General features: G+C 38.2%; 1 protein-coding gene across 3 annotated transcripts in view; it reads right to left on the reverse strand.

Annotated features, from left to right (window-relative positions):
- Nucleotides 1-9,062: 9,062 nt before the first annotated feature.
- Nucleotides 9,063-9,300, reverse strand: part of nat8l2 (N-acetyltransferase 8-like 2) — a 7,153-nt gene continuing 6,915 nt past the window's right edge. For all 3 annotated transcript variants that reach the window (XM_037785371.1, XM_037785389.1, XM_037785380.1), the window contains one exon: nucleotides 9,063-9,300. This exon is cut by the window's right edge and continues 758 nt beyond it. The gene's annotated coding sequence lies outside the window, so the exon portion shown is untranslated.

The following is a 9,300-nucleotide window of genomic DNA, read 5'->3' on the forward strand; positions in this document are numbered from 1 at the left end:
TATCTAGGAGTTGTTAGTGGCTCCACCAAGGAAACATTTCCTCTCTAAACTTCTCAGATGGTTTCATTTCTATAATTTAATAGTATGAATATATCTTCAAATTATCCAATAGTTTGTCTTCTTTCCTCTCCCATGAATCATCTCCTGATCCCTCACATTTATATTGTGACTCTTTGTGACCCCTAGGTTGGGAGACACTGGATGAAACTACCAACAGTAACGATATTGTATGTAAACCAGATACAACTTAAAATACTACTTACACATTAATGCATCGGATTAACAATCTAATCATGTAATATATAATGATAATAATAATGCATCATCCACACATAGACTGTATATAGTGATGTGTGTGGGCGGTATCTTGATACCACAGCTCCACCCCCAGATCACTACTGCACAGTCTCTGGCTCCAAATTAATTCAAAATTTCAAATGGCAGCTCCCGTAGCCAGGATAATTTGGCTTCACTTTTGTACAGTAGGAGGAAGTGGAGACGTCGTCCGTCTTTATATACAGTCTATGCTTCTACAAGCACCCTTTCTTGAAGAAAAAATACTTTCGACACTTTAAAGGGACTGTTTGTAAGAATCAGAAATGCTTGTTAACAGCGACACCTGTGGCCTCTCCACGAAATAGCGAGAACGAGCGCGGCGTGTGTGTGAAGGCAAGCAGGTAGCGGAGCAGAGTACAGCAGGGACTCCGGTCCTGGAGACCAAAGCTACGGTCTCCCCCACGTCCTCCGACCGCGGCCAACACTGCTTTGCAAGACGGGCTTCACTAGATATAACTTTGCGGTTTTGGTGCTTCCGTGTAGTTTGTGTTGGAGTCTTGTCTGAACAACGTAGCCACACGCGAGCGGGCATGGGACAGCGACCCGGATTGATTTATACACTTTTGCTGATAATACTTGTACTGCACGTTGAATTAAGTAGGGTTTTGAATGCAGGACTTGTATTTTTAGATTGATGTATTGATACTTTTACTTGAGTAAAGGATCTGAGTACCTCTTCGACCACAGCAGGACACTGGCAGGACATCCTGTCACACGATTTTGAAATGATGAGATGAGTATGTAGGGCAGGGACATTAGTTTGAGGTGGACACATTTATGGTTATATTCTAGCCCGTTCTCATTCCCAGGGCGTCAAATACCAAGGAGGTGGACGGGTCCAATAAACGCAAGGCTTTCATCCAGGAGACCACTGTTCGTGTCCTGTGCATCACGTTACAATCAGCTGTTCGTTCGTTACTCCTGTTCACAACGTTCCGTGTCATTTTCACTGTACAAACGTAGTAGTTTTAAGTCCAACCATGTAGTTCTTACCTAAACCTACCTATAGTGGTTTTGTTGCCGAAACCTAAAGTGACGCCAAGGGGCGTGAAAAAGCGGGGGTATGTGACGAGTTGGGATGAGAACGTGTTATATAGTCGGGGCATCCTGGTGACCCAGTGGTTCAGATGCATATATAGTCCCTTGTTCAAATCCGGCCAGGGTCCTTTGCTCAATGTCACGTCCCTCTCTCTCCTCTTTTGTATCATATATCATTGTGTATGTAATTATACAGTGTTGTCTAAGGAGGATAAAAAAAATCTCCTTCCTTTCAGTGTTATCATCTTTGTGTTTCTCGTCATCTTTGTAAGTCATCTTGTGGAGATAACTTACAATGTCTATAAAAAGGCTCACAGGAGTATTTCAAAGATTTATCAGTAATACATAACCCTTCACTAGTATCTCCAAGACAGAGAGGGGAATGTTACAGCAGTGGCCAAAGCCAATATCTTTGAAATGAAACATCACGGAAGGACTAGATGTATGCGTATGGACTTGAGCAAGGTCCGTCGTTATTGATGTCTGTCAAGCAAACGCATGCACTGAGACACAGAAAACATTTGATTTCTGCTTCTATTTCCATTTTCCAGTCCTTGCTTTACTTAAAGGGACTCTATGTAAGAATCAGAAATTGCTTGTTAACAGCGACACCTGCGGCCGTTAAGTCAACAAAAGTCAGCGTCCTGTTGCTCGCGCTCGCGCTTGTGCTCGCTCTACATAGACATGAACGAGACAAACAGTACCTTTAATTTGTTGTTGATTTACTTAATCAAATTGTTGTTTGGTGTATTTTACAGAAAAGCTCGTTTGTGATTCAGTAGTTAAAAGCATCAATAAATAAAGCATCTGATTAAATGATTGCAGATGCACAAACCACAGTGTAGAAAATACTCTGTTACAAGTAAAGTACAAAAGTATTGCCATCAAAATATACATATACCAAAAGTTAAAGTACTCATCATGCAGAATCTCCCACATTAGAATAATGTGCATTATATTATTGGATTATAATTATTGATAGATTAATGTAAGTATCACTTTATTCCTACAGCTTTTAAAGTTGGGGATCATTTGAATTACTTTATATCCTGCTGTAGCTTAATCTATAATAATACATCATGTTTTATTTGTTGAACATATTTTTGTATTAATAATCTGAATCTGTAAAGTAACAAGTAACTAAATTTATCCAATAGATGTAGTGGAGTACAACGTACAATATTTCCCTCTGAGATGTAAAGTACAAGTACCGACAATTGTACTTAAGTACAGTACTTGAGTAAATGTACTGTTTCCATCTTCTTTAACAGAGCAGTTTTAGTTCTTTAGTTCTTCCCTCTGAGGAAAGCTTTGAATGCATCTCACAGTATAACAGAGTTGATTTCTTCACTGTCACTATACTCAAGGAACATATTCAACTCTTGCATCCCAGCTTTGAATGTGGCTATGTTCAGCATTCACCTTAAGGCTTCATAGTTAGTTACTGTGTACAGTAAATTTGCTCTTACAGTGTTCTTGGCATTTAAACATTAAATGCTTAAATTAACTTATAATACAATAAGTGTGGAAACAGTGAGGAGTCACCAACAGGTGTCTGCATTACCTGCACAGAGAGAAATAATCCCATCTGAGGGACTTTAATGAAAAACTAGAGATGATAGGCTATTTATCCTGCCACAAAATATTTGAGGTAAATGTTTCCCTATGAGGAAATCTATATTCCTCTTTAACTCCTTGAATATTTGTGTTAAATTATATCTCAAATTGCATTAATACCAGCCACGACGGTGCTGGTATTGTTTACACTTTGTGTGAGTCTGTGTGCGTCATCATGTGGTCCTGAAGGCGCCTACAGTAGCACGATCTACCACAGAGGTGGTTCTGAGTTCTTTGCCAGGTGTTAATATTTCTGTCTGTGGACAGATTTTGTCACTGCGATAGCATCACAACCGAGCAAGATGCAGCCACGAAACTTTAAAGGTGTGTAGTTGGGATCAAAATGAAGCTTGCGTTTGAAGATGGGTGTGGTCTGAGCAAGGACGGCGGAAATAGGGGGGTTGGAATTGGGGAAGGAGCCATTGGCCCCTCCACTTTACACTCGATTTGGCGCTGCGGCTGGTGTGATCCGCGAAGATTGCCTCTAGCTGTCAACATATTAATTATCATGGGTAGATATAATAAAAGCTTTCCTCTTCCATGCTTTAATGTAATGATGCACATGTAACGTTGGATAAAATCTGTGAATAGGCTTTCTAAATGTTTAATGATGCAGCCCTGGTGTAAAGCCTCTGGAGGACTGCTATTGGTTGTTACAGAGTCTGAGGGAGAGCATTTTCAGTATTGTCATAACTTCTTTCTCAAACTCAAAGCTCCTGAGTGCTATTTTTGCTGTTTTGACTCTTAAGTCAAAGTTTACGACCATCTAGGAAGTTTTTTGACACACCAGCCGACTCTTAAGGATCATATTGATGTCTCATTATCTGGGATGTTGAGTTGAAGACGTACCCTCCTAATTTAACACAGATGAATACATGAGCTTTGTTTTATTATGTTTTGTCTTTTAGTTGTGTGACAAATATTTAAAAAAAAAAGCTCAGCATTTGTCAGATCCAAAGATCCCAAAATAAATCTGTTTTAATTTGACACGTAAGTTTCATTATTATATCATTCACTTACAGAGCCTTATCTTTTTGTCATTTTTATTATTACATATTTTTCCATGTTTATGCTGCTCATTATGGCTCCTAGCATCGTTGTTTCTTCTTCTGTGTTCTGTGAGGGGTTTTTTTCTCACTCTGGTGTCATCTTCATTAGGTATTTAGAATTTTGAGTAACCTGTTTGTTTTTGTTAATTATTTAGAAAACTTTAAAAAATGCCACATAAATAGTTTATTATTAATAATAATCAGAAGATGTTTGTATGAAGTATGTTTTCCTCTCTTTGGGTTATATCACACAGTGTTCACATGCTGTTTGTTGACTTGCATGTGAAGCCTTTTAACAGAACAAACCTTGATATGTTTGTCTCTTCAGCCTGTCCAACACCTGACACAGATTCACTATTGCAAGTGTTGAACTCAGAGCCTTTGACGGACCGATAGAGCACACAAAAACACTGCCAAGTGTTATAACACAGGCCGGCAGGAGTTTACCTTTGGTTTCTCAATCACACTCTTTGCTTTGGAGAGCTGCCAAGTGTCATTCACCTGAAATGTGTGTGGAGGTGAACTCAAAACAAGTGTCATGTGTTTGTGGGTACAAGGATGTGAAGAAGGGGAACGAGAAGGATCAGAGAGATGAACTGGAGATGCACTGAGAGAAAGGGACGCCTAGAGAATCAACAAACTCTTTATGAAGGTCAAGATTTCTGCCTGTGTGGAGAATGTAGAATAAACACTCTACTAATATTTATTAATTTATTTTTAACATAAAGCACATAAAATCAGTTGAAAATGACAACGCAGACCTATATAAATAAAGACATTTATCAAGTGTTCCTGCAGAAATTTTGTAAACAAAGTAGGAAAATTGTTGGCTGCATTTAAAGGAAAAGTTCAACACTTTGGGAAAATACGCTTAACATATAATTTTTTATTACACGGCTTTGCTGAATACTTGATTCTGATTGGTCAATCGCGGCGTTCTATGGTCTGTTATTTCTTTATAGCAGACCATTGCTATGTATAACAGACCGTTGCTATGTATAACAGACCGTTGCTATGTATAACAGACCGTTGCTATGGGTGCAGTTCTGATGTCGGACTCTGGTGGACCATTTTTGCGTCAAATTATTGATTTGTTAAGTAAGTAGCCTTGTAATAAGAGGGATAATATAAAGCTAGCGGACTATTGTTGTGAAATAAACCCCTTCAGGGCGATGCAAGACCTGTCGGGGTTTATTTCACAATAATGACCGGCTCACTGTACATTATCCCTTACATAATACATATTTCTGACAATATCTACAGAAAATGAACATTATAGACTTCGTAAAGATAGATTTCATGGCAGAACTGTTGTATTGAATTGCATCAGATTGTACAGGTGTACCTAATAAAGTGGCCACTGAGTGTACGCACATCACTCTCATGTCTGTACGGTCTGTCTGTATTAGCTTAGCTTAGCACAAAGACTGGAAACGGGGGAACAGCTAGCCTGGCTCTGTCCAAGGGTATACACAACACCTAATGAAACCACAACGTGTCTTTTTAATACTTTGGTCTTTATACGGGTTAAACAAATGAGACATAACATGTTTATTTGTTAGATTTAGTAAGCAGATTTTGTTACTTTAATAGTTTAACGTTCAGCTTATCTGCTTCATCGGACCTAAACTAAGTAAATGTTGCTTATTCCTGATGGGTGCAAAGAAGTATGTGACATCCAACCCAGTAGCCAGAATAAAATTTTGACATTGTACGTTACTGCAAACCATGGATATGTTGAATCTCCACGTTTCTGAACCAAAAATATATTTCATATCAACCAGTTTTTTAACCGCTCGTGGCACTTTTGCCGTTTCGAAACTGCTTTCTCAATTACGTTTAGGTTTAGGCAACAAAACTACTTGGTTAGTTTTAGTAAAACATCATGGTTTGGGTTGAAATAAGTACAATACATGGTTTCACACAGGACACAAACAGCGGTCTCCTGGGTGAAAGTCCCGTGTATGACCCATCCTGCAGCCACCTCAACCTCCCCCCTACGCAGTCTTTGATTAAACTTTTGTGATCCATCAAAAACAAAAATAATCCGGGAAAAAATAGGTTCTCTCGAAATGTAATAGACAATGCAGTTTTTTTGTATGGGAACGTAATTTTTAGGACACCAGGCTGGTGACATCACCTTTTTCTAAATGAGCCCCGCCCACTTCAAACCAGTAAAAAGAGCTCAGAGAAACAAAGAAATACAGAAATCCCTCACGTGAACTAACCAAACCTTTAGCAGAAAACAGTGTGTTCAACAAGGCTGATGAAGAAAATAAGTTCACAGTAAAAGCAAAAACATTTTGAACTACAAATGAAACATCAATAATAATAGGTTAATAATAATTATAGTTATTGCAGCACAGTTATGTTGTTTCAGTGGAGCCAGCAGTCATCTGTGCTGCTGAATGACTTGTCGATTGGTCTTCTGCTGGTTGAATCCATCAGCACAAAAACACACGTGGGAGAGGTATGTGTGTGTGTGTGTGTGTGCGTGTGTGTGTGTGTGTGTGTGTGTGTGTGTGTTTCCAGCTAGAACCTACGGGGCGCTTTGGGAGGTAGTCACTTGTTTTTCTCCCCCAAAAATTAACTGTTTTAACAGGAAATGTGTAGTTACAAAAAAACATGTTGGTGAAAAGTATTAAGATCTGTTACTAAAGTAAAAGTAACTATACTACGGTATAAAAATACGACATTACAAGTAAGAGTCCTGCATTGAAAATGTCACTTATAAGTAAAAACACAGAAGAATTATCACCAAAATGTATTAAAAGTTTTATAAGTAAAAGCACTCACCTGCCCCTGTCACAGTGTTATTACATTATTGGATGATTATTATTATTACTGATGCATTAACTTGACCAGCCTAGATGGGAATCATCATTATTAACTGCTTTATATACTGCTGGGTATGTAAATCTACAACAATGCAACATATTTTATAAACGGATCCTTTTAAACTTAACCTCATTATATAATTTGGGTGTAAAATCATCACTAGTAAAGTAACTTGTCACTGTAGCTGTCAAATAAATGTATGGACCAGAAGTATAAAGTGGCATAAAATGGAAGTACTCAAGTAAAATACCTAAAAACATATATATCTCTAAAAATCTAAAAAAAATCTTAATGTGACTCATTGAACTTCCTGACCTTTTATACTGACATTATAGCAGGTGTGTTTATTTTTCTGGTCCTGGGGATGCTGGAGCTTGTTTTTCTAATACAGCTATTGATAATGCATCAGGCTGCATTTTAACTCCCCAAGCAGCTTTCTTTCTCCACATCGTCCACATCCAGGCATCCGCTCAGCTAAACTGTGTGTCCTGTGGGATGAAACACATCTGGAGGAATCACATACAGTATACACATGAGAAGAACATGCCCACATGGTGCCTCCAACTCCTTGACATTATTGATTTATGTCAGGTCTAGTCCGAGCCTTACAACCAAGTAATAACAAGTGTCTAAAGCTGCAATGTTTGGGATTATAAATATCTGGCACCTCCCAGTGGTAGAATAAAAAAACACATGCAGACATAGTGAGGGCATTTACATCAACTCTAATCTAGGACAAGTCTTGCATCCAAATTTATAAGTAGAAGTCCAAAAGTATTACCGGCAAAATCATTACTGTACTTATATATTACTGGATTATCATTACCGATACATTACTGTGTAAGCAGTATTCTAATGTTGTAGCTGGTCATGGTTGAGCTAATTTAAAATGTTTAATGTTAACTAACTTCAATTTATATTTAAACTGTTGGGTATAATTTAATCTGTAACAGTGCATCAGGATGATCATATATTTTGTATGTATAATCTGAATCTGTAAAGTAACTATAACTAAATGTAGAGGAATACTCAGGTAAAGCATAAGTACCACAAACATGTACTTTGAGTACTTTTCCCACCTCTTCCTCTGGTGCATTTGGACTGGACCATCATTCCCACTCTGATACTCACAACAGTAATAATAACAGAGACTGTATTATACAGTAGGCCTATATGTGAATATTACTGTGGTGAGTACAGTAATACATCTGTATATTGTAGATATTTTAAATGACTCATAATCATGAACTGTAAATACTAAACTGTAGAAACTGTTGAGTTGCATCACAGACAGGATGCTTCAGTGTTATTTAGATAAATGGCGCCCTCTGGTGTTTATCATTTAGAAATGATAACAACCCTCACCTTCCTGACTGAAACAGCTCTGAACAACATCAGGGCTGTTTGTAAAATGTTAGTGTGAGTGGTTGGATATCCTGCTAGCTGTACGCGGCTGTAATAATGGATATATTGGCTGTAATTCATCACTTTTACTATCTTATAATACACCCATGGGCTGTATGCTGTAAACCTGTACCGTGGTGGATGTATTAACATCCCTGTTTCCAAACAACCGGCTATCGGCCAGTAGCTAGTAGTGCTGTAGCATGACATCAACAGAATTTAATGTAGTCGAAGGCTATTTACTAACACGTAGGGCAAAAGCACCTTACACAACTTCTTATCCATCGCTCACTTTATGCTCCTCTGGGAAGCGGCTGGGAAAAAAGTTTAAGAAATAAATAAGTAAGTAAGTAAATTGTTATAATAGTATGCATATTAATAATGTTTGTATTGTTCAACTCAGGCAATTTTGGTTGAGACATTCAAATTATGATAACAGAATAGGAATTATTTTGTTTTACTTTCGTACGGCACTTTGTAGGCGGACGTTTTACCGGCGTCCGGTAGTCGCTTTCAGTCCAAAACTGCGGAAGCATAGCTCTGCTGCTGGGCGGTGGCGTTGCAATAGGAACGAACAATTGACTTTCACTTCTTAGCAATATCCGTTCTTTGTTTCAGGTTCCTGGTATCGTAGCTTACTGTCACTCTCAGTGGGACACTTGAATACAACAGTCAGTGTCATTAGTTACACCTGCGTGTTAAACCGTCTGCTGTGAGAATGGCCGATCCATGTGAGTGTTGGAAAGAGGATGATGTGTTAAAACATAACATACAGCGGTGTAAAACCTTTAGGGGTGGTTTTATTTCTTGCATGTTTTTGTGTGAAATCAGTGTGATCGGTCATAAAATCACAGTAGTTGAAACTAGTACAATTTTTTTTTTGAAAAAGTAATAAACAATTGGAGAATCTTGGTCCAGCAAACTTATAAGAGCAACAGTGTGTCATGATTAAAACATTCAGATCAGTTGGTCTTACATACAGTAAAAGGAAAAGGCTCTTGCTCTCTTTGTTTGGGTT

Source organism: Sebastes umbrosus, chromosome 1, assembly GCF_015220745.1.
Source record: "Sebastes umbrosus isolate fSebUmb1 chromosome 1, fSebUmb1.pri, whole genome shotgun sequence".
NCBI classification, from domain to species: Eukaryota; Metazoa; Chordata; class Actinopteri; order Perciformes; family Sebastidae; genus Sebastes; species Sebastes umbrosus.